Raw genomic sequence first — 26,538 nt, forward strand, 5'->3', positions numbered from 1 at the left:
CGTACATTGCCAACCGCTTTGTTAGAAGGATCCTTGTTGACGGAGGATCCTTACTCAACATCGTACTCTTGGACACACTAAAGAGGATGAACATCTCAAAATCAGAGATAATCAAAACATCCTCGGTCCTCATAGGATTTAGCGGAGAAACGAAACACACTATTGGGGAGATAAAGCTACCAATATACATAGAAAGGGTAAACTCTATACAAAATTTTTGTGTTATTGACACTTTATCTTCCTATATTGTGATATTAGGTAGACCATGGATCCACGAGACGAGAGCAGTTCCATCAACATATCATCAGTGTGTAATGATGCCTACTCCGTGGGGGACAATGAAGATAATGGGAGATCAAAAAGAGTCAAAGGAATGTTATAAAGCCTCTATGAAGCCTACCATGAATCCCCAACAGGCATAGAAATTGACATGTTTTGGAAATGAAGGAGCAAGAAGTGTAGGAAGTGCCCCTGAGCATCGAGGATCCTAAAGCCAAAGTCCTCATAGGATCTTTAATACATGATCAAATCGAAAAAGACCTGTTAAACTTCCTTCGAACCAGAAGCAAGACGTTTTCATGGAAACATGAAGATATGACAAGTATAGACAAGAGTATTATCACTCACAAACATAATATTGATCCTTCTTTTAGACCGACACATCAAAAGAGAAGGAAGTTTGCACCCAAAAGAAATGAGATTATCCAAGAAGATGTGGGAAAGCTCCTCAAGACAGGGATGATCAATAAAGTGAAGTTCCCGAGATGGCTAGCTGATGTAGTTGTCGTACTAGAAAAAGAACAGGAAGTGGCGAGTATGTGTAGACTACATGGATCTTAACAAGGATTGTCCTAAGAATCCTTTCCCTCTACCACACATTGAATCCATGATAAATGCAATGGCTAGCAACGAACTGTTAACTTTCATAGATGCTTCAGCAGACTTCCAACAAATCCAGATGGAACCATCTGATCAAGAAGATACAACATTTATAACACCAACATGTATATATTGTTACACCGCAATGCCTTTTGGTCTTAAAAATATAGGTGCAACATATCAAAGACTGGTGAACCGGATGTTTAAAGACAAATTGGGGAACACCATGGAGGTCTACATAAACGACATGGTGGTTAAGTCCATGAAAGTTGAAGATCATCTCAGGGATCTCAAAGAAGCCTTTGACATTCTAGATGAATACAACATGAAGTTGAAGCCGTTTACATGCCACTTTGGGATGAATTCGTGCAAGTTCCTTGGGTATATGGTAACCAAGAGAAGAATAGAATCAAGCCCGGTGCAGATCAAAGCAATCATCGAGCTGAAATCTCCGTCTTCAACAAAAGACATCCAAATGATAACCAGAAGAGTAACAGCACTGAAACATCCCAAAAATATTGTCTAAAAATTTCATTTTCAAAATCATTCAATAAACATAAACATCATCATCATAGTATAAAATCATAAACCATGTATCTTAAAGTCTCATAAAATATGTCAACATCTCACAATCTCATATAAAATATCAGAGTAATCTCCCATGCTAAAGAACTGTGGTGTGTGCCATGCCATCAACCCGAGCCCTTCCCCTTGCTAGCTGAAGCATCTGAAACCAAAACTGAAACTGTAAGCACGAAGCTTAGTGAGCTCCCCAAACTACCACATTCCATACACTTAGCATATAACAAATAACATAACTCTGAGACTACTCCCAATTACATCGGGACGAATCCCGACATCGGCTTACCTGACATCAGACTCCTGTATGGCATCGGGCTCACCACGGCATCCGACTACATCGGGCATTGGGCTCACCCCGACATCGGGCTTACCCCGGCACATACACATCATAACATATATCATAAACACATATCATAATCACATAATCTGCATCGGGCTTGCCTCGACATCGGATCGAAGCCTGGAACCTATAACATATTGCATATAACATAACACATAACATATAACATAATCACATATCCTGCATCGGGCTTGCCCGACATAGGACCGGAGTCTAGAACATATAACACATAACATACACATGCATGAATCACACAGACATCAAGCATGCATAGCTACTTCTCGGGACCGCCCCAACATCGGACCGAAGTCCGAAAACATATAAACTGCATCGGGATAACCCTGGAATCGGGCTTACCCCGACATATTATAACAACTTAAATGGGTCGGCAGTGGTGCCTTAGACCCGTTCCTACCAGAGGAAAACTCACCTCACACTGCTGAAGTCCCGTTGACAAAACCCTAGATGCTGGATGACAGATTCCCGAATCTATCAACATCAAAATAACACCCAATTAATAATTGGGTTCCATCACATATACTCATAAGTCCATGCTTGGGGTAAAAGACTGCCTTACCCCAATCTTAGCTTGATCCAATCCCATGGCCCAATTTAAAGGCCCAACAGTCAATTATGAGTCAAAGCCCAACATATGGCCCAATTTTCCAAATTGGGCCCAAACCTTTACATGGTCATAATTAAAGGCCCAACTACTTAGTCCAGTCCAAACATTTGGTATTTCTAATAGCCTAATATCATATAACCATTAAGGCCCAAACTATGGCCCAATTTTCCAAATTGGGCCCACACCCCCATATAGACCTTACCCTAAAGCTCATCTAAATATTCTAGTCCAGTGACTGATCTTGGATGGCCTATTATTAGCTCAAACACCAAAGCCTAATAGAAAGGCCCAACATAAAGCCAAGTGAAATTAAGGTTTCACATAAAATGATGATTAGAGTTAAGTGTTTCTCACTTAACCCATTAAGGACTTAATCCATTAAGTCCTTTGCTATACTAGATAAATGATATGGAATAATTTGGGCTTAATACACAATCTAATCCCAATGGCCCAAAAGTGGGTCCCAATGAGTCCAAGGCCCACGTATCAAGAATTAGGGTTTTCTAAACCCTAATTAGGGTTTTTGATCCCAAACATGGCCCAATAGGCCCAAAACTAATTGTTAAGCCCATTAGGGTTTTGCTAGGTCCATTAGGGTTTTGCTAGTGAGGCACCACCCACTACCACCTCGAGTAGTGGTGGTTAAAGGCGGTTCACAGCGGCAGCGGCCACCTTACGGTAGTGGTTATTATTTTTATTTTTTTTCATTATTCTTTGCTAATTACAGATACAATGCTTTAAACCAAAAATAGACACACACACACACACACACTAACTAACATAATACACACACATCCAACCTAGTGGTGGCCGGCGGTGGCTCGTGGCAACGGTGGCTTTTCCGGCCAAAAAAACCCAACAGTACATCATTGAATAACACACACAATTACTTTATTCTCATAACAGTAACACAGCCACCCACCTGGTGGCATTTAGCGATGGTAGGACCCCGGAGAGGCGGCAGGTGGTGGTTTCGCGATAATAGTCGACGGCTTCTCTTGAATCCCAATCAATCAAACCCATGTGCACACTCGGAAACATGGTCTGAAGGGCAAGACATCTCCAACTCGGTCACTACGGGTGGCAGGCGACGACCGGAACCATAGAGACGGTGACCAACAGCGGCGGCGGCTAAAACGGCAGCTGTAGGGTTGCTGGCGGCAACACCTGACTTACACCACGTCGATTCACCAAGAACAACAAAGGAGAGGAGAGGGATAGGTGGTAGATGGGCTTACCAGCGGTTCCGGTCACTCATGAATCCCATAGCAACATTTTTCAGCTTGGTCGTCGGTCTTGGCGGCCAACCCAGCTGTACACATCGGTTCCAGTAGCGAAGCTGCGATGGCGGCAATCCCCGGCGAAGCAGGGGTGGATGAAGGAGTCTCAAAGGATAGTGACGGATGGGGAAAATGGTGATTTAGGGTTTAGGCTTGAGCAATGTAACAGGAATGAGGGATACGCTAGGTTAAAGTCCCGCTCCTTAATAACCTTTACACACTTTAACAAATTAGTCCCTCCCCATGAGAATCTTTTCAACCACAGTCCAAAATTTTCCTTTTGTACCCTGCCTTCCAAAAATCTCCTCAAATTAAATCCGAAAATTACCATTTAGCACTTGCCCTCAGAAATCTTTACAAAGTGGCTCCAAGACTTTACACTTAACCCCACCATTCTAACAAGTATGAAAATTAACTCCCATGGCTAACATCCCTAAATTATTATGGATTTAAGGACCGAATAAAATAATATAAAATATACACTTCTCATCTCGTGATTCATTTATTTATTTAGTTAATTTAATCTTATTTGTTTATTTAATAAACGTGGTGTTACAAGCACTCAACAGGTTTATTTCAAGATTCTCATAAAGGTGTAACCCCTTCTATAATATCTTGAAGAAGAACAAGAAGTTTGAATGGACCGAAGAACATGAAGAAGCTTTTCAGGAACTCAAAAGATACTTAAGTTCCGCGGCGCTGTTGGTGAAGCCTATAGATGGAGACCCACTTCTCCTCTACCTCTCTGTATCCTTAAATGTGTTAAGTGTTGTCTTAGCCATGGATTTTAACGGTGTCCAACATCCTATCTACTATGTAAGTAAATGTCTTATGGATCCTGAGACCATGTATTCTCATCCCGAAAAATTAATTCGTGCACTAGTAACTTCTTCTACTAAGTTAAGATATTATTTCGAGACATATACTATACATGTGAAAACTAATTATCCTATTAAGAACGTGATGAGAAAACTCGACATGAGCCAAGATCTGTCATAAAGTCACACGCATTAGCAGAGTTCGTGGTTGACTTTAGTGATGATCTACAAAATGAAGTAGACATTGAAGCCAAACAACTCCTAGCTAGAAGATGAACACTTGGGAAAATGGACTTTTTTCAAGGATGGAGCTTCTAACCAAAAAGGAACATGGCTAGGGTTCATACTAAAATCGCCACAGGGGGACATCCTACCCACACAACCAACAACAAAGCAGAATATGAAGCACTCATCATGGGACTACAATTGACTAAGGATCTTCAAATCAAGGATCTTTAGGTATTTGTTGATTCTTTATTATTAGGTAATCACTTCTATGTATCTAATGCAGTGAAAGGTGAAAGATTAGCATTATACCGGGAGATCCTAAAAAATTTACCCTCCGATTTTGAAAACTTTAGCCTAACCCAAGTTCCCAGAGTAGAAAACACAAAAGCAGATGCATTAGCCAACTTAGGATCCTCCCTAAGGATTCCACCATAAATGAAGATCCCTATAACCCGCATAATAACTCAAGCTATAGAAGCCTTTTCCGATAAATCCGAAACCAAAAAGCGTAGTAGCCATCAAGGATCTTGACCCTCAGATACCTCCTCAAAGGGATCTCGATGAACAAGATCATGGAAGAAGTCCACGATCATGGATCCAACCCATTATGGAATATCTCCCAAATGGCATGATACCAACAGAGGAAAAAAGAGAAAGATCATTCAGAATAAGAGTCTCAAGATTCATAATAACCAAAGGTAAACTTTATAAGAAAATCTATGGTAGGTCCATACCTCAGATGCTTGGAAGATCCTGAAGCTGCAAAAGTCTTGAAGGCATACTGTAACGCTCGTAGATCCAGGCTAGTCAATTTAGAGATAATAGGGGTCAAAAATGAATTTTTGACAAAAATTATTTAGGATAAATAATCTTAACCAAGTTTTACAATACGTCTCAAGGGTTCCGTACATATAAAGAACGTTGAAATCCGAATCATAACGAAGAAGTTATGGTCCGTCAAAGTTTTACAGCAAAACCGACACGACACCAGGAGACGTAAATATTGAATTTAAGATGGAGGACTTTTTAGACTTAAAAATTTAAACAAAAGTTGCAGTATACGTTAAACCGAGAACATATAAGAAAACGCCCAAATCTGACTTCGTATGAGGAAGTTATGAATTCTCTAAGATTTGGTTTAATAGTGCACAGCCCGAAACTCGAATTTTAGATCGAGCGGTTTTTGGCCTACACGACCTAAATGAAAATTGAAGATCTCATTAATAGGAACTCAACAGTAAAAAGTCAGATGAAAACAGAGTCCGTATGTAGAAGTTATGAATTTTATGCGGACATTTACAATATAATCTCCTCGTACTGTTAAATTTAAGATCGCTCGAGAATTAGCTGACGGAGTCAAAATGAAAGTTGTAGATATTATTTTTACCTACGCGTGGATATAAAGAACATCAAAAACGGAGGTCGTATGTGAAAGTTACGGGTTTTAGAAGTCAGAAGTGTATTGTGCGAAAATGGGTAATGTGGCACAATCTTGGCCATTGCTTTCTCCCCAAGTCTTGCCACCAGATGGTGACATGTGGCACCAAGTTCAGCCACATTTCACCTTATAAATATAATCTCTCCCACCCTCATTTTCTTCACACTTTTCTCATTCTTTCTTCTCTTTACTCTCTCTCTAGAACCTCTCTTTAGGCCCGAAACCCCCGAAAAGCCTAGGGAACCTCCCTAGCACGAGGCGGAAGCCCCGAAGTGCTCGAAGGCTCCGATAAGAAGAGTTTTTTTTGGCTCGGGAACGCTGCTCCAAGCAAAGCCTGGTTTTTTGTAAAACCCGCTATTTCGACAAAGGAAATTATTTTTTAAGAAGCGAAGTGCCGTCTGAATTCGGAATCACCACCTTACCAAGTGACTGCATAGTTACTTTCATCTTACACATAGATATGAAGTATTTTATATAAATTACGTGCTGTGTGTACATATTATCTGTATACTTGCTATCTATGTTGGATGACCAATTTTATACATGTTTTAAATGATCTAAACTCTATATGTATTTTATATCTACAAAATGTGTTAGGTAAAACATTGGTAGATGTAATAGTTGTTGTGTGACAAAATAAAATAAAGAGAGGCCTCGTTATAGATGTTATTGATGATCCAGTCATCTATTGGAGTATAGATGAAGATACAACTCTTATAGTCCTGAAATATGATAGATCTAGACCAATGGAGACCATTTGCTCATAAAGTCTCCATCTTGGGACTAAAAACCTTAGAAATTGGTCCAAGAAGCACACCACACAAATGACAAGTCAATATTTGAGCTTTTTACCTCAGGAAGAAGCTCCAACCTCTGAAAAGCTCGGATCTACTCTTGCCCACAACTCCTAGCCTCCAAAATGGCCTCTTCTTCTCTTCCACCACCTTAAAATGACACTTTGAAGCTTAGAACACCAACACACTAGCTAGAAACGAAGGAGGACTCTCTATTAGGGTTTCACTCTCTAAAATGGGGTTGAGTCAAGGCCATAACATTCCCTTTATAGTGCACAAGCCCCAAATAGGGTTTACACCTGGGCTCGCTACGCCTAGCGTAACCCTGGGTACGCCTAGCGCACCTAGGCGAGTCCGCGTCCAAAATTAAGCGCGCGAGTACGCGCATCGTACTCTTCAGTACACCTAGCATACTCAAAAGCCTAACAATTCGTTTAAGGGGCTTATCTTGACAACTTGGGAAAAGCAGAAGGGTTTAAGAGACACACCTGAATTCGGGATGTTACACCATCCAAGATGTGACTCTTACATCTAAGCTTCTACATGTAAAAATCACCATTTTCAGGAGAGTAGAGCTTCGATATTTTCAGATAGTCCAGTTTGAACTTTATGAACGTTATCAAGGGGATTTTAAAGGGGATGGAGAAGGCTAGATGTGAAAAGACCAATATAACCCCACCTTTTTTTAGCTTAGTTGGCCTAAACTGGCTGTACGTTAAGAAAAAGGACCATCGTTGCAAGTTTTGCAAATCGCAAGGGCCAAATGCATCAAAAAAAAAATTAATAGGTAGTGACTTTGCAAATTTTGGTAAATCACAAGGACCATTTATGTAATTTTTTCTGTAGTAAATTTATAAATTATTATGATCTACATTAAAAATAAATAATAACTACCCTAATAAATAAAAATAATTTTGCCAAATTTCAATTTCTTATTGAATTTGACACATGTTATTTTCTTAGAAGTTTAAAATTATTTTTTTTTCTACTTGTCATTTTTACATTTTTTTTTTCATTTTTATTCAACTTCCACCTATTAAATGTCATTTTATGGTAATTAATGTAAATTAATGTATATAGTCATCATTCAATTTGTGAGTTATTATTTCTATTGAATGAATTCCATTTGTGAATTTATATTAATTAGTTTTATTAGTATAGATTAATTAAGACAAATTACATAAATGATCCTTGTGGTTTATTCTATTTATTGTATTTATTTTGAATGTTTACTTTAAAAAATACTTAGTTTTTACACATTCATATTTAACATGATTTTTTAAACATGATAATAGTTTTTTATTAGTATAGATTGAATTACTTATTCATCATTTCATTTATATTTATTTCCAAAGTTTTTTTATAAAATACTTAATGTTTATACCTTATATATAACTTTTTTAATCAACCCGTGTAATATACGGATCTCACACCTAATAACTAAATAAATAATAAATTGTTATTCGGTTCTTGTTTTGCAAATCAAAACCAATTTCAAATCCAAAGCAATAATTCGGTTTTGCTGAAAACCAATTAAAAAATCCAAATATCCAAACCAAATAGTCTGAATGCAGATTTTCCAATTCGATTTTATTCAAATAGTAAAGTGCCATAGATATAAATCTATATATTTATATGATAATATAATTATAAACTAATATAAATTGTTGTCTTGTATCACGACTTAAAAAAGGGAAAATGTCACTGTAGCATATCAAAGTTTCGTTAATTATCCGATTTGGTCAATAAAGTTATTTTTTTGCACAATAAACCATTAAAACTCATTTTTTTTACCTGTTTAACAGGTAAAAAAGGGAATTATCCAAATTTTACCCGGTTACACCAAGCCTATGTGGCTTTATTGTTCTTTTTTCTAATATGTGGCTTTTCCCCCACTTTAAAACCCTAAATTAAAAATTTAAAAAAAAAAAAAAAAAAAAAAAAAACCCACCCTTTACCCAAGAAGAACAGTACGTCATCTTCCCGGTTCCCCCCACCACAAAAATCAACCGGTGATTGTGCTTGCTTCTGCATCCCGATTGTGCTTCTTCTGCGTTCGTAGCCTTTACCCCAAGCAAACCAGAGATCAACATTGCTCTTTTGTCTCCATCTATCAATCGATCAAACGTCTTAGTCACTGAACGACACCCCCTTTTCTTCGTTCCCAATCAACGATCACTTACATCTTCTTCACAACTTTTATGTATATGTGCGAGATTCCACAACGACAAGGAATCAAATTCCCTTTTTCTTCTTCTTCTCAGTATCGAAATCTAAAGGTTGATAATGGCCATGGTGACTGGTATAGAGAAAATAAGGATGGTCTGTTGTTGAAGGGTAGGTTGTAATGAAGAGACAAGGATGGTGGCTTTATATACAAGTAAGTGGCAGGGGCTTATTCTGTTTGTTTCTCGTAAATCATTTGGTTTTGGACCAATCTTTCTTATACATACAAACACTAAGAACACTTGATGTTCATTGTGTTCATCAATGAAAGAAAAGGGGAAGATGAAAGACATGAAGAACTCTCACCGATGATCTATCGATTTAGGGCTTGGATTAGAGGGACGATGACAACAGTGTGAGGTTGAAGATGGTGATGTTAGAAGGTTGATGAAAGTGGTGGTGGGAGATTGACGAAATTGAAATTTAGGGCATATATTTGTGTATTTGTTCAAGAACATAGATTGAAGAAATCAGAATTTAGGGCCTGTATTTGAATGATTGGTTTCCGATTTAGGATTTGGTCATTTCGGTTGCTGGCCTAAATATCATCTGGTGAAGCTATAATCGTCGCCTCAAACAAACCCCCAATCACAACACGATCTCCCTGTAACTTCCACCTCCTCCACCACCAACCCTTTTCGGCGACTTAACCTCCTCTACCATTAACCCTTGAATTCTAGTTCTTCGGCTTGGATCTCGTTGGCGAGATGGTATCAGAGGAGCACGATCTTGCTTGAGGTTGTAGAGGCCGATGGCGGAGTAGCATATCTTTCTAGCCACCAAATCGATATTCGTTCTTCGTTTTCTTGTATTAATTCATCTGTGCAATCAGTATATTACGAATTAACTATTTATTTAATTGAGGAGCCACCAAAATTGATTTCAGTTTCATGAAGGTAGTCTTGGTTATGTGGGTAAAAGAAATAACACTCACGGTGGTGGTTTCTTTAAATTTTAAAAAGTTAAAAGTATATTGTTATTTATCTAAGTGGATTATATGATGTGGCTCATAAAGAATAAATAAAAACTAATTATAAATATCACATCAGTCTTGTAACCTGGTAACCTGCTAAATTTGAGCAAAATGGTTTATTGGATTAGGTAAAACATGACTTTAATGACCTCAAGTGCAAAAAAAATAACTTTAGTGATCAAATCGGATAATTGACGAAACTTTGATATGCTACAGTAACATTTACCCCTTCAAAAACATCATTTTCTTAATGCGGCTTATAAAGCTTTACGATTGGTCTTGTCGCGACGACAAGCCTGAAGTCTTTCTGAACCTTGTTATTACCTTTAATATAATATTTATCTTTTAAGTTTTTATTTATTTTTTAATATTTGATTATTAAAAGAAAAACAAAAATTGTATATTAGACAATCAAAAAGTATGACATAAAACAAAAACCCCAAGACTGAAAGGAGTACCCCACAGCTACCACACAATGGGGTGACGTGGTTGTGCCAAATGTGAATAATTAAGATGTTGTTTGTTTTTTTTTTTTTTTTTTAACAAACCTTTTCTAATCATTTATTATTACGCCACGCAACACATACATAACACTTAGCCCTTCGCAACTGTTTGTTTTTTAAAAGACTTTTGACTTAAAAACTGTTGCACACTTGCACGTGTACTGGACGGCGCAACACAAGACTCTATGTTTCAAACGAGGTTAAAATACAAACAGTTGTTTGTTTTTTAGAAGCTTTTAACTTATTACAAACAAACAAACTTTTATTACATGCTGCATCCGTTTGGTACTCATCTTCTAATACAGAAGGTTGCAAAGATGGTCATCAAATTTCAGATATTTTCGTTTCGAAAAAACAAACGACACTTAAGGATCACTTCAAAGAGATTAGACACCACATCCTATTTCTTCTTCTTTAAGGATCGCTTCAAAGAGGTTAGAAACCACATCCTATTTCTTCTTCTCTAGAACTCAAGTAGTTGCCCCATTTTTATATATAATTTCTTTTACAAACTTATGAATTCCAACACTCATTCATTTTTCCATCACAAGACAATTACTCACAAGTCACAACTTTCAAATTTATTTTACCAAATTCACGTCATCATTATTGTCTACTTCATAGGATACGTTGTCATGTCATCACAGAAAACAACGTTTATCAGAAAGTTAAGAAAAAAGAACAATGTTATATTATCAAGAACAAGAAACTTTGTGTTATATTATCAAGAACAAGAAGCTCAAAGTTTATGTTTTATAACAAGAAAGGAGTCCTTTAAAGATAAATCGAGTTTATTAAAATGCTAAAAAATCAAGGATTTTAGGATTCGGAAGAAAATTTGGCGTGATGTATTTTGAAGATTACTATGTTCTAATTTTGTTTTCTAATTTTAATTATGTAATTTTTATTTTCAAGTAAGAAAACCATTTTCATCTTAATTAACCAATTTTCATTCACACACTGTTCACCAAATCTCCTAATTTTGATCCTAACAAATAAGAAAATCATTACTTACTATCTTTTGATATAAAAGTATGTTTCTTTGTACATCATTCTGATAGCATACATCTCAATATGATCAATACTTTGGGTGTATAAACTTTACATTTATGGCAACTTTCACGTTTGTTAATTGGGAAATCTAATACCATAGAAAAGATTTAGGGGTGATTAATACATCGGGTGTAGAAATCAAGAACTCTGAACAAAAGTTTTATCTCAAATCGCAACTTTGAACACATGATTCCTATTAGAAAGATGCTGGAGAAATGAGATTAAACAAACAAGATCATCATAACTATCTACTACCTAACGAAAAATAATCAGCAATCTAAAGGATAGATAATAGATTTTAGGATCGAAATATATAAATAAGTATAAGAGCATAGCTTAGCTTTCAACAACACACCAACAGAAACCATCATCCATTTAACGAACACGAGATTGAGAAATTAAACCTAAATCGAATCGGCAGAGGAGATAGACGATTCACCCATGATAATCGACGAAGATCTTCACTTCTTGAGACTACCACGAACACCAGGGCGACCCTTGGATGTATCCGCAACGGGTGCGAGCACGGCATGGAGGTTAGTTATCTTTGATTCATCATACGGAAGCTTAGGGTGCTTCGATTCATGGTGGATCTGCATCGTTTTAACATCCGGTACAGTGATCTTGCAGAGAGGGCATTCGAACTTAGCGTGACCTCCCTTCTCCTGACCGGTCCGATCAGCAACTCCGGCCTTGCCGCCTCCTCTGTTGGTCGTGGCCGCGTCAACTTTCGCCTGGATTTCTTTCGCCGTGTGCTTCTTCGGCTTCGCTTTTCCTGTCATTTTTGCTTGTTACGACGGACGCTAGGGTTTCGATCGACGACAAGGAGAGAAGAGAGGAAATGAAGAAAAGGGGAAGCGGATAAACACAAGAGATTGAAATGCGAACAAGTGATGAACCCTAATTGGTGGCCTTTAAATAATTAGAATAACATAGCTTTTTTCTTTTTCTCTTCTTTTTCGGATATGATAGCAAATAGGATCGAGTTTGAGTTGTTGGATTCTGATTTGTGACCTCGTTTGAGAATAGTATTGAAATTATGTTTATGTTTTAATGAAATAAAATTAACTAGAAGAAAGGTTGGATTTGATTTATGATAAAACAAAAATATTAAAACATAAATTGAGGGGTTTGGAATTGCTTATTTAAAATCTTTTATGCTATTTAAATATGTTTTATTAATTTATTCGATGTGTAAACAAGGTTTTAGAAACAAATATTTGGATTAGTTTATTATTGTTATAATATAACTGAACGCCTAAGAATATTTATTACATGATTCAAATCGGAATAAATTAATAAACACTTTAAATAAATAATCTCCAAATGAATTAATAAACACTGTAAATAAGCAATTCCAAAAACACCCATACTTAACAAATTATAAAAATACGAGCTTGATACTTGTCCTCCCTAATAAATGAAAATAATTTTGTTCTTGTCAATTTATTATGAGTTTTGATGTTTGTTATTTTGTCATATTTTTTAAATAAATAATATTTACATGTTAATTTATAGGTTTTTTTTCATTTTAAAATTAAAAGGCTACATAATACTTTTACTTATTTATATATATATATATATATAAAGTATTGAATGTAATAAATATAATAGTAAATTATAATTAATATATTTCTTTATTCTTTATTTCAAAATTTTATCTTAAAAAATATTTATTATTTAAATTTTAATATTTAATTTTTTTTAATCAACCCGTATAATATACAGGTATTACACCTAGTTTATAGTATATAAATTTTTTACCTAAAAGAATTCCTTTCCTTTTTAATCAACTAGTTTATATCGTTAATTACAATTTCATTGAGTATAAAAAGATATGAACTAATATAAACATCTAATACTACAACATCCATCTTCCGTACTTTATCTTTATCTTAACACTAATACATTGACTATAAGTACTTGTACAATTGATACCCGTAAATATAAACCACAACCGATCGTAAACTATTTGTAACATATTACCCTTCCGTCTCAACATGAAGTTCATATGACTTCATCATAAATAATTTTATTTTTCAAGTTAATATTCATTTCAAACATAAATATTATATAACAAACTCATACTTTATACTATAACTCACAATAAACATATATACAAGTCCCACACTAAACCACCATTGTTCCATAATAACTCAAGAAAATACATTCTGTCTTTATATATGTATACACACGAGGCATTAGACGTAGCCCAAATTTATATATAATGTTGGTCCAAATACATTTTGGGCCCGGGGGAGAGAAAAATTAAGGCCCACAAAAACACAAATTTCACAAAAGTATTAATAATTATGAAAAATATTTCTTTTTAGATTAAAAAGTGATAATAACATTACAAAAAATAAGTTGTAATTTTAAAATAATAAAAATCCAAAACTCAATTGAGCCAAATTACAATTTTAGTCCATGTGGTTTGGTTGGATACATATTTTTTCTCCAACTTTTAAAGATTTAACAAGAATGAATCATTCTGATTTAAAGATATTACACTGCACATCTTATCTAATTTTAAAAGACGATTTAATACTTTCTTATAACATTTTGTTTGTCTATTAAACATTTAAAATTATTACACATTTAAAATTTAAGTGTATATATATATATATATATATATATATATATATATATATATATATATATATATATATATATATATATATAGAAAACAAAAAACCCTAAAAATCATAAAAATATATATTAAAAAAATACTAAGATATCCCAAATCTTTTTTTTACTTTATATTCTTAAAATTTGTAACTTTTTTATAATTTCATTGATATTTAAAAAAAACAAAAAATAATAAAATAAAAATAAATATTTTTTGTAAAAAATAAAAATAAATTTTTTTTGACATTTTTCTTTTTATATTTTTGTAAAAAAAATTTATAAATATTTTTTGTAAAAATTACAAAAAGTTTTGGCAAATGTGAATATGATTAACATAGATTAGGTATAAAATTATTTATTTCAATATGATTAGACAAAACTGCAAAAATGGTCCTTATGGTTTCTTATTTTATGTGGTTAAGGTCCAAACCATTATAAAGTTGTAGATTTGGTCATTTTCTATAAGTTTTGTTGTGGTTTTGGTCCCTCTTCCATTAACTTTAACAACTTAGTTGTTAACTTTTTTAAAATGAGTATTTTATTCTCAGTGACTATTTCTGCAACCAAACTACAATGACAATTTCTATATATATTCTTTTCATTTTTATTGAATTATTATACATTAATAAATGTTACTTTTAATATATACTATTTATATATTAATAAATATTATGTTATAAGATTATTAATTTTTTTTAATTAAAATTTTTAATTTCTTTGTTATCGGATATTTTAATTGGATTATTACATATAAATAAATATTATTTTTAATATATAATATTTTTATGTTAATAAATATTAATATATTGGTTTATTAATTTATTGTAGTTGATTTTCTTTATTGGAGTAATTTTTTTACTGGATTATTATATATTAATAAATATTATTTTTAATGTATAATATTTGTATCCTAATAAATATTAAATTATCATATTATTAGTTTCTTTTAGTTAATTTTTTTAATTCCATTTTCCTAGATTAGTTCTTTTTTATTGGAATATTACTTTTAATTTATTATTTTTTATATAATAAATATTATTTTTATATTATTAATTTATTGTTATTGTATAATACTAATTCTTTTAAATTCTATTAGTTCCACCACAAAGTTGTCGGAGTACGTAAAAGTGTCGCCTGCTCATCAACGAAATTATCGGGATTACCGCCAAAACCCTTTATCGGAGGTCTGACGTGAATCCCACTAACTTTTCGCACCCAACATCCCCAATAGCCACATACGACAACCTCTTCACAATTCACTTGAATCCTACACAATGTACAACAAACTCCTATAAAAAGTGGCGGTGATGATCGAGTGATCGTAGTAGTGTTATTATAGGTGACTACCGTCATCATTGGTTGGAAAATATTGGTAGGTTTCTGTCCGACCTCCGATAAAGATGTTTTGTGGTAATCCCGATGATTTCTGATGATGAAAGGCGACACTTTTGCGTGTTTTGGCGATTTTATGGTGAAACTACTAAAATTAAAAAGAATTAATAGTATACACTAATAATAAAGTAATACACTAATAATTCAACAAAATAATATTTATTATATAAAAACTAATAAATTAATAGTAATATTCCAATAAGAAGGAATTAGTCCAAAAAAGGAATTAAAAAATAAAATAAAATAAATTAATAATCGGATAATGTAATATTTATTAGGTCATAAATATTATAAATTAAAAATAATATTTATTAATATATAATAATCCATTAAAAAGAATTACTCCAATAAACAAAATTAACTAAAATAAACTAATAATCCAATATAATAATATTTATTAATATTTAAATCTTATAGATTAAAATAATATTTATTCATATATAATAATCCATTAAGAATGAAATACTCCAATAAACAAAATTAACTAAACTAAATTAATAATCCAATATAATTATATTCATTAATATATAAATGTTATATAGTAAAAGTAATATTTATTCTATATAATAATCCAATTAAAATATCCGATAATAAAGAAATTAAAAAAAAAATTAATAATCTAATAAAACAATATTTATTAATATATAAATAATATATATTAAAAATAACATTTATTAATATATAATAACTCAATAAGAAAAAGATATGTAGAAATGATCCTTATAGTTTGGTTTCAGAAATGGTCCCTAAAGGTAAAGTAGTCATTTTAAAAAAAGTTAACAGCCAAACTGATAAAGTTAATGGAAGATGGACCAAAATCACAACCAAACTTGTTCAAAATGACCAAATCTACAACTTTTTAAAGGGTTGGACCTTAACCATATTAAATGAAAAACCATAGGGACCATTTTTGCAGTTTTGATTTACAGGCTAACTGGAATCTGAAAATAAGTGTAAAATTATACGCAGGCTTATCGGAATCTGTATAACTCGAAAACGAACATTTTTTTTTTAAAACAAAAAAAAATTAACTCGAAAACATTGAAACTTGTTTTCAAGTTGTACGAATTAGATTAGTTTATGTATAACTTGACACCTGTTTTGGATTCCGGTTAGCTTCTATATTAATCCTATTAAAATATTAATGTTATTCCTAATCGATGTTAATCATATTCACATTTAACAAACCTTTTTATAAAAAATATTTATAAAATGATTTACAAAAATTTAAACAAAAAAAACGTCAAAAAATATTAAAAAAACGTATTAAAAAAACTAGAAAATTTTATTTGAACAAAATGTCAAAAAAAAATCAAGTGAACAAAATGTAATGGTCTTTTTATTTGGACAAAGGGATATACTATAATCTGTTAAAACCAAAGGGATGCAAACTATAAAAAATTTCAATTATAGACCATAACAGTGAATTTGATCAAACCATAGGGATCATTTCTTTAATTAACTCCAAAAAGTATGATAACCAACCATGTGTTCAAATATGTCAAACCATAATAAAAAAACCAAAGTGATAACAAAGATAGTAAAATCAAATCAATTGATGTAACTCTCAAATTTGCTTGTGTATCAATCAGATCTGTTTGAAGGTGCGGAACCCAAATCAAACGGATGATTTTAGATCAAAATAGAAAAGAATAAGAAGAAGATGATGATCAATCTTGTATGATTTGATTAGAATGTAGATCCAAATACAAGATTCATACACAAATTACACACACTTAAGTTCATCTCTCTCTCTCTCTCAGCCATAAAACTCTCTTTTGTTCATTAATCACTCCTCACCCACCTATATATATATATATACATATACATATACATATATATATATATATATATATATATATATATATATATATACTTGGGGAATATTGGCCATAAACACCCATTGGAACGTAAACACTTTTCGGTCCTAGATGGAAAATTAGACCCAATAATATCCCCCTTGGTTTATAGCTTTCGTTTCTAATCGATCCAACAAACTCCCCTTAAAAAGGTAGCTGACTTTTCTTGTTAATCTACATTGGGAGCTTGGCTTCAGCATTAATATTCAAATTATTCACAACTTCAAGATGAACTTGATGAATCTTCAATGAATAACTTCATCTTGAGTAGTTTGGTTTTTCTTCAAAATTTGACTCTGAACACACATTGGGTGAGGAGGCTTGATGTACTGATTCTTGAAAGATGAGGCTTTCAGTTTGAGAATCTTCAGAGAGAACATCAGAGAGAACTAATCTTCTGCATCACTTCAGCAGGTTCATAGATAGCAGCAGACTGATTGAGGAGGCTTCAATCCATCACATAATCTTCAATTACAGCTTCACCTTGCTTCAGGGGTTGAATGATTGAATGTTGAAAGAATAGTCTTCATTTCTTTCTCCTTCGAATGAGAATTCTTCGATGATCACGAATGAAGCCTTGGATCATAAATTCTCGATACAGTCTCCATGAGTCTCATCTACATCTGAATTCACTTTTCAAGACAAAGCAAAAACTAAAAGAAAACTTAGCACACAATATTTTTGGATTTTTCATATTTTCTGGAAAAATAAAAATAGAAATAAGATTTTTTTTAACAAGAACTAAAACAGAAATAACACTATTTTTAGATTTTCTTAATTTTTCTGATTTTTGTTTGAATTTTGAATTTTTTTTTTAATTCTCCCCCTAAATTTATGCGTAGAGGAAAACTATGAACAAACTTAACAAAAACACAAATATTTGGGATCAAAGTTGTGAGACAGTCTTAACTTTGTTTATCAGTACCTTCACCTTCATGAATAGATTTGGTCAATTGTTGGTATCGTGGTCCACTTAAACACGAAGAATATTGACAAACTTTTCCAAATATACCATTTAGCTGACGACGACCACAAGTATTTTTATCCACTTAAATTAAGCAGCAAGATCTACTGACAACCTCTAAATGGTTCAATTTTAGTTGCACTAGAACGTGTTCCCCATTTCCCGATATACCCTGGTTATCAAGAACATCCTAAGGACTCCTTACTTTAGGTGAATTAAGAATTGTTAAGGAGGAAGACAAATTCAGAGATAGATGCATATGTTGTGTCCCAGGTCGGATCTCTTTCAATCATGCATAGGGGACAACATATGAGTAACAAAGATAGAGGGATTGAGAGGTAGAATGTTGCATATGCTGTGTCCCATGTCGGATTTTCCGATCACGCAAAGGGGACAACATATGACTAATAGATAGAAAGAATTTCATAGATAAGGAAGTGCGTAGAATTAGAGTTGCATATGTTGCAATCCAGGTCATATCTCTTCCAATCACGTAGAGGAAGCAACATATGACTAACAGATAGAAAGCTAGAAAATAATTTCTACAAACCTACTTTATATGAACCCCACAGTTTCCCTATTAGAACCAAAATTAAGGACATAAGTCCATACATCAAGGAAAAGTTGAACCAATGTTCTAGATGCGTATTAATTTAGTGTATCTCGTGGGTTCCCATGTTTATCTCACTGCTCAATCTACCCGAGCGACATATGGTCAGTCCAAGCAATCCTATCTAAATCCACACGATTAAATCCTTCGTGCCTACAATCATATTGAACACAGAGTCTAGACAATTCAGATTCAGTCCCTTACACATGTTTTAGACTGCTCGTTATCACTTTCTTGATATCACTTCCCGATTAACAAAACTAACGAAAAACTATAAGAAAATAAAGAAAATTGTCTTCAAAATGAATCAATGAAAGAGAAACTTAGGAGTATCGAGAAGAGAACTCAAACCGTAAGTCACGGATTCAATTTGCATCCAAAAGGTCTGAGAACAGCACGCATAATCTCATAACTGATCCGGAAATTCTTCATGTCATTAAGCACTAATCCCATATGTGATCCCTTCCTTTCTTCCTTTCCCGCAAAGGACACATACTCTCGAACAAAGTTCTGAGTGTTGCACAGTTGAGAGATGCCCCCTATCATGTGCATGGAACAGTCACTATCAACAAACTGAAGTCTGATGATATGCCTCCACAGCTGTTCCGACACAGAGCACGATTAGTTGGTCTTTGGAACCCAGTCCATTTTGAAACTAGGTTGACCTTTGTCATCTTTGCAAGGCACTCTCTCCCATGTCATATCCTGTTTATCACAAACAGAAGATGAATAAATATTAGAATCATTAGGTGATTTGGGAGAGTAAACCTTCGGAACCTATCTATAGTCGGGTTTAATCCATTTCTTTTTCGATCCGATGGGTGCCTCGGTACTTGCTTTTGAACTTGAAGTCGGCTACCGGGATGACTTTGAGCTAGCCAGTTTTGGTTTCATTGGAGCATTTCTTGAAATTGGATTCTTGGTCGGCATTCCCTTGTCCTTGGGATTTTGATTTTTCGCCTTCTGCGTGTTCCAATTACCATTGCGCGATTGTGACCTTGAAGGGGTTCTTTTGGAAAATCTCCCACTTGGCGCATTTTGCCAGCCTTGTGCATAGTAGGGAATCTATGCATGATTTGGATAGTTTCGGGCAATGTGTCCAGGTGTTCCACAATGAAAGAAAGTTTTCTTCTTCACGTAGGAGTTGTTTCTGTTGGGTTATGAGCATTCTAACACTCCTAAGTGTACATGCAACCCTAAATACCTTGGATCTATGTTTTCTCTATTATACATGCAAATATGAACATCCAAGGTATTATCCTAATCTAGCATACAAAACTATCAATATAACAAGATAGAATACATACCTCTTTGATGGTGCTTGTCTTCATGTAGCTTGAGTGCCTAGTGCCCCAAGTGTGACACCTCAAATGGTTCACACAACACCATAAGCACTTGGAATAACTTAGAGAGAAATTAGAACACTTCATGAAATCGTCTAGCCCTCATACACACACATAGTGTTAGTGTCGATTTCTTGAGCCATGGGTTTCTTTTATATGGTGGCTATTAGGGTTACACCATGTAACTCATGACTTTACCCATTCCTTATGCTCCATGGATTTTAACCTCCATGGAGTATCCATGGGTCACCCCATGGACTTAGTCCAACATAAGGAATCTTGGATCACAAGCCCACATATATAAGAATGAATGATTTACACAATCAACCCATATATTTAATTAGTCTTCTTTTGATCACTTAATTAATTCTAGATTAATTCTTGATCAATACTAATTAAATAATCTCATTATTCTTATTATTAATATACTAGAACTTATAATATATTAATAACCGTAAGTGTCTTATTTCTCTCATTATAGTCTATCCAAGTGCATGATGCCATGCAACCCAAATGGACCATGCCGGGTCGGATCAAGTCTTACCAATTATAGTTATGGACTTAGACATTAATCCAACAGTCTCCCACTTGGATAAGTCTAAAACTATTATTGCGTATGACTTCAGGAACCAACTGGCAATCGTAGCTCTCAAAAGCTTCTGTCGAACTCTGACCTTGTAGATGAACTCTGATCTTGTCAATGACTTGTCCATTAGATAAGGGATCATATATTCCTCCATTCTAGATATCATATGGACTGAGACATGGATTATAATCATTCTCTCTGTCCATTAGTTGTTTCCCAATTTCCGATTTATGACGACTGACTAATTGAACAAATCAAATCAGTCCTGGCCCGGCCGAGCACTTCCATTTGTCATCATCAAATCATCGAGGGGCCCACAGATATCGCTTTCATCCCGAAGGTAAAAGGAATGGATAAACTTCGACTCATATGGCTTGTTCTACTACTTGTTGAATCATACACAAAGACACGTTTTATAACATCGAGTTACCAATGCGTTTCGTGTAATCAATGTACTATCAACTCATAGTAACAACTCATATCTCTAGGTTTGAAGAATATAAGATATTATCGTCTCATGATCACTCGTGATAAAATCCATGAAGTGATTCCAATGAGCGCGGGTTGAATCCAATACTCAGAACTTATGAGCACTCATGAGTGTTGTAGCCCTTTGTCCAACAACTTAGACCTCTACAAGCCAACCCATGACAGTCTTAATTCATATCTACTTCCAACATATGACCGACTATGGATGGTTTGAATAACTTAGTCATTCCGGAAGAATAACCTAGTTTATTCGGGAAGTCAAAACATGCAAAGTGAAACACAATAATAATTGAATCCAATATGGTCTCAGAACTTATGAATATAAATAAAACACCTTTTATTTATCACCATATGATTACACATTATTCATTGTATACTGCTTCAGCTATCAACTTTTATTCTTGAATTTAAAACAAAAGTTGTCCAATGCTCCAAGCATGTACACTATGTTTTCTAAACACTAGTTATGCCATACACCAAGTATGCATACTATGTTTGTCTATGATCTTTACTTTGTGAACTAGATCAATTGAACATAGCTTCAATGATTCTCTTTTCACACTCCCAAATCCTTACTGTAAATACAAGAATTCCAAATTCATGTCATTTACTGAAATTTGTTAGATTCTAAACTTATATGCATCGATCCTCTTGTAATGATTATGCACAAAGTCAGAAAGACTTAACAACAATCATTACAGAGCATTCCAAAGAAGATCAAGTCCTTGGAACCATCCTTCTTGCATTAAGTTTCCTTAATCTTACACAGATTGAAAATTCTAACTTTGAAACATTTCCAGATTCCATTTCGACTATCACTTCTGAACAAGAGTTGCCTCCTTACAGATTATGTCAATATGGTCCTTCCAGAATTATCACTATACTTCTAACTGTCCTTGAGCAACCAATCTTTGGTAAACCTTAGATTGTCCTCGACAATTGTTTAATCCTTTTAGTCATATCCAGTTCTAAACCTTTTCCCTTCTTAATGCCCCAGGCATTTGGAAATTTTTTAGAAAGGATGAATATAGCACATGTAATCGATCCTATATCCGAAGCATATGGGACACGATTCATGATGTCTCACATAAAGACTAAACCAGTCTTTTGCTATAACATTTCCATTTCTATTTGCCAAGTTCTCATAATTCAGATTATGAAAAAGGGATGCCGTAATCATAATCGAATTTTAGAACGCAAATAATGGACCCATATATAGAATTTCCTTATGTTGAGCCATTCCAACATGAAATTCATATATATCCTTGACTAAATGATTAAAACCTCACGATCTAAGCTTATAGATTTGAGATGAAGTATAATTTCCTCTCCCTTAATTATAGCAAAACAACTTTTTCCCAATTGAAACCTTTTGTTTTCTATAATTAACATTGCTAGCTTGCAATACTTATCGTAATTATCATGTTCCCACTAACATGATGATTATTAGCATAACACTTATGCTCCCACTAGTTTTGATATGTACTCAGAAATCACTGGACTTCTAGAAATCAATACTTTATTGACTTTCTTACCAAAGTTCAGATTTCTGATACTAGATTGTTTTGATAAGACTTTATCAAAAACATACACCTTCCCTTAGATAGCTCATGGGTGTCTCAAAACAATTTTTAAGAACTATGAAAAGGGATGCCGTAATCATAGTCTTGATCGTTTTGACCTTTGCCATTTCTCACAAGTCCAAGTTAGTGTGCCGGTAAACCACACACGCTCCACTAATGACTTTGAGAATGCAAATATTACAATTGCTATCTAACTAAAATCTACTTAGTGGAAGTGTTTCCTCACCATCATTTTCATGAATCAGAGAGAAACCTTATGACACTTAGATTTATTGGTGTATGAGTTCCTACCCATATGAATTTGTCAAAACCATAATCACAAGACAAGGATAATGACAAATCCAAAACCATATGGATTGAACTCAATCTTAATTTCTTGCCACCTGGCAGCTCAAGGGCCTACCATTGCTTCCAAGTTGTTGTGCAACACATTGAGAACTCTAAGAACTCATATGCAAAGCCAACTTTAACTAGAATGGGCACAGAATATGTCAACACGATAGGTTATAAACCTCAAGTCGTGTGCTAGTGAAGAACTTCAGGTTTCATTCTTGATTAGTTCTTGAGAATTTCAAGACCTTTAAGACTCCCACTGTCCTCTTGACCTATAAGACTTCCTTGTCAAACATCTAAGAGATAGTGCGGATTCTAATCAAGACAAACACTTCACACAATTGGCCTTAGTTGGTCTTTGTTTTATCCAAAACATCACAACTTACCAATTTCAAATGTACAAGAGTAGAAAACTTTTACTCTTACATTTGTCAAGTGTTTTAAACCTTCTTTGAGACATGTCACTCAAATTACAATCTTGGAGTATGACTCTAAGACTTGTATTGAAACGAAGTATGACTCATCTTCTTGATTTAACCATTTCAACAATTCAAGATCCCTTCTTCTTAGTCATAAGAATGAACTAAGACTTTCTTAGAGAACTAATTTTGATATGGTATCTTAATCATTAAGATGATCACAAAACTGATACTAAAGTACTCTCCCATCTTTTCAGATTTGAGAAACTTTTATCTTTCTGCCTAAGTTGATTCTTCTTATTCGCTCTGCCTTACATTGGAACCTTTTCCAATGTCTCAGAGTTACACTTAAGCTTGTAAGTATAATCATATTTACTGAACTCTAGTAAAATATGACAAATAGCCTTATATCTTTTGTGGTGGACTTAATCAGTGCACATCACTATGTACTCGATCCCTTAGTCCATTACTTGACTCACACATCCATGTGAATGAGTAATTAGTCTTAATTTTTCCAATACTTGAAAAGTTCTCATTCATCATGCTATACAACTTGCATGATTCCAAGTCCCGGTCCAATTGAGACTTGGGTGATGAGAATGTTTCCTTTATTTGATAAATTTAGACATTACCACAAATGAAAGAATCAATTTCATACTTCCACTCTTGCTATTAATGGAATCATATAAGCAACAATTTTTCCTCAAATGCCATTGTAAGGATATTTTAAAATAAATAAAATCAAAAATTTTCTTTTATTTTTAAACTATGCGGAAAACTTATCCTTACAATCCATATGAAAACTTGTTGTTATCTATTCCTTAGCAATATCTCATAACTCCTAAGAAGTAGCTCAAGAATCCGTTTTTCAAACTACGCGATAGAAATCCATCTATGCGATCAGATTCAGCATATTCTTTCTTTAAGTTCCTTTACTTTTCTTTGATTCTTAAAACATTACCATGTGACCCAGTCACATCATGCATCAAGAATCTCATAATAGAAACTTAACAGAGTTAGAGTAGTGGACTTTACCTGAAGTAGAGTCAACCTTATTGACTTTAACACCCTTAGGTAAATTTGGCAGCTTCGCAAATAATGACCCTTTCTTTGGCAATATAAACATATGGACCCTTTGATAATGGTACACGGGACTATCACAGACTTAGCTTTTCTCTTTACCATTTGTTCAACCGAGTTGACTATGGCCGATCCCTTTCCATTGGGAAGAGAATGCTTTTTCTGTATTTCCAGTGTCACCATTGTCAATGTTCATAAAGTTTCAGGAAGTTGATCTTAGCAAATAGATAAGATCATTAAGGGTCTTGTCATAGTCTGTTTCATAGGTGTTCCAAAAGAACTCACTATGTGACTTAGAAAGTAGTTGAGCCACTAACTTTCTCAAGACTTTGACACCCAACTCTCCCGGCTTGTCAATATGTGACTACATCTCCAAGATGTGATCACACCTAGACCTTGCCTTGCCATTAGGGCTTGAGTGACCTTAAACTTTTAAAGAACTTGTGGGGTAGGGAGAATAATTTGGAGGAGGTGACAGAAGTATGATTTCCATGGGACATCATCTTCATTTAGGAAAGCTTGTTTCAAGAGATTTGGGAAGATCATAAATGTCTAAACCAGACATCTTTTTGGGAGATAATCAAGATAGTTGATTTTAAAGTCCTTAATATGACACCCAATATGAAATATTAAGGCTAGGACCCAACAAACTATTTTATAACTTAGAAGAGGTATGCCGTAATCCAAGCTATAAAACAATTTGAAGGTAGGTGAATGACGATTCACCAATTTCCACCAAGATAAACGAAATGTATTATTAGGTTTTAATTGGATTTGAAACTCCTAGATCTTTTGAGATTCATTGAACTGTTCAATGGCATGTTTCAATCTCGAGTGTGCCCTTCAGGTTTTGTGACTGGGATGCTGAGGATCACAAAACAAGGTGTGAAGTAACCATGCAAATTACTTGGTACCCTTAAGTGTTTACCCCTCAATCGATGTGCCGGTTAACCACACACGCTCCATCGATACTATGATAAACATTAAGTTACCCTTTGCCTACCTTGTTAAATACGAGTTAGTGTGCCGGTTAACCACACACGCTCCACTAACCGACTTAAACAAAGTGCAAAGTGTAATTTCATGGATTAGCACCTTATTCACATTTTCCTAAGTAACTAAGATTGGGAATTATTAAGAGTTTAGTTACTTAGTATTTATCATTAATACTTTTAATGAAGGGAGAATTATAGTCATGTCAAACCCGTTCGGCTAACGACCCTCCACCAGTCAAGCAAGCGGTGGGTGAGAGTGGACACCCATTAAGTTGCCATTTTATAGGCAACAACCTTATACCCACCTTATAGACCGGCTTCGTGAATGAGGCGTACTAGCGGTAAGATCGACTTTACTCTTATACATATAAATATTATTAACTTATAATATTATAAAGTACAAGGGTTGAATTTTAACTTTTAAAATTCTAAGGGCTAACTTGGAATTAAAGTATTCATAAGAGAAAACTTTACAAATTCCAAAACTTGAGGGCAAGTTTTGAAACTATTCAAAACTA

General features: G+C 34.0%; 1 pseudogene; it reads right to left on the minus strand.

Annotated features, from left to right (window-relative positions):
• Positions 1-12,024: 12,024 nt before the first annotated feature.
• LOC145030823 (protein METHYLENE BLUE SENSITIVITY 1 pseudogene) lies at positions 12,025-12,655 on the minus strand (annotated as a pseudogene).
• Positions 12,656-26,538: the final 13,883 nt, after the last annotated feature.

This window comes from Lactuca saligna, chromosome 2 (genome assembly GCF_052625555.1).
Source record: "Lactuca saligna cultivar CGN05327 chromosome 2, ASM5262555v1, whole genome shotgun sequence".
Taxonomy (NCBI): domain Eukaryota; kingdom Viridiplantae; phylum Streptophyta; class Magnoliopsida; order Asterales; family Asteraceae; genus Lactuca; species Lactuca saligna.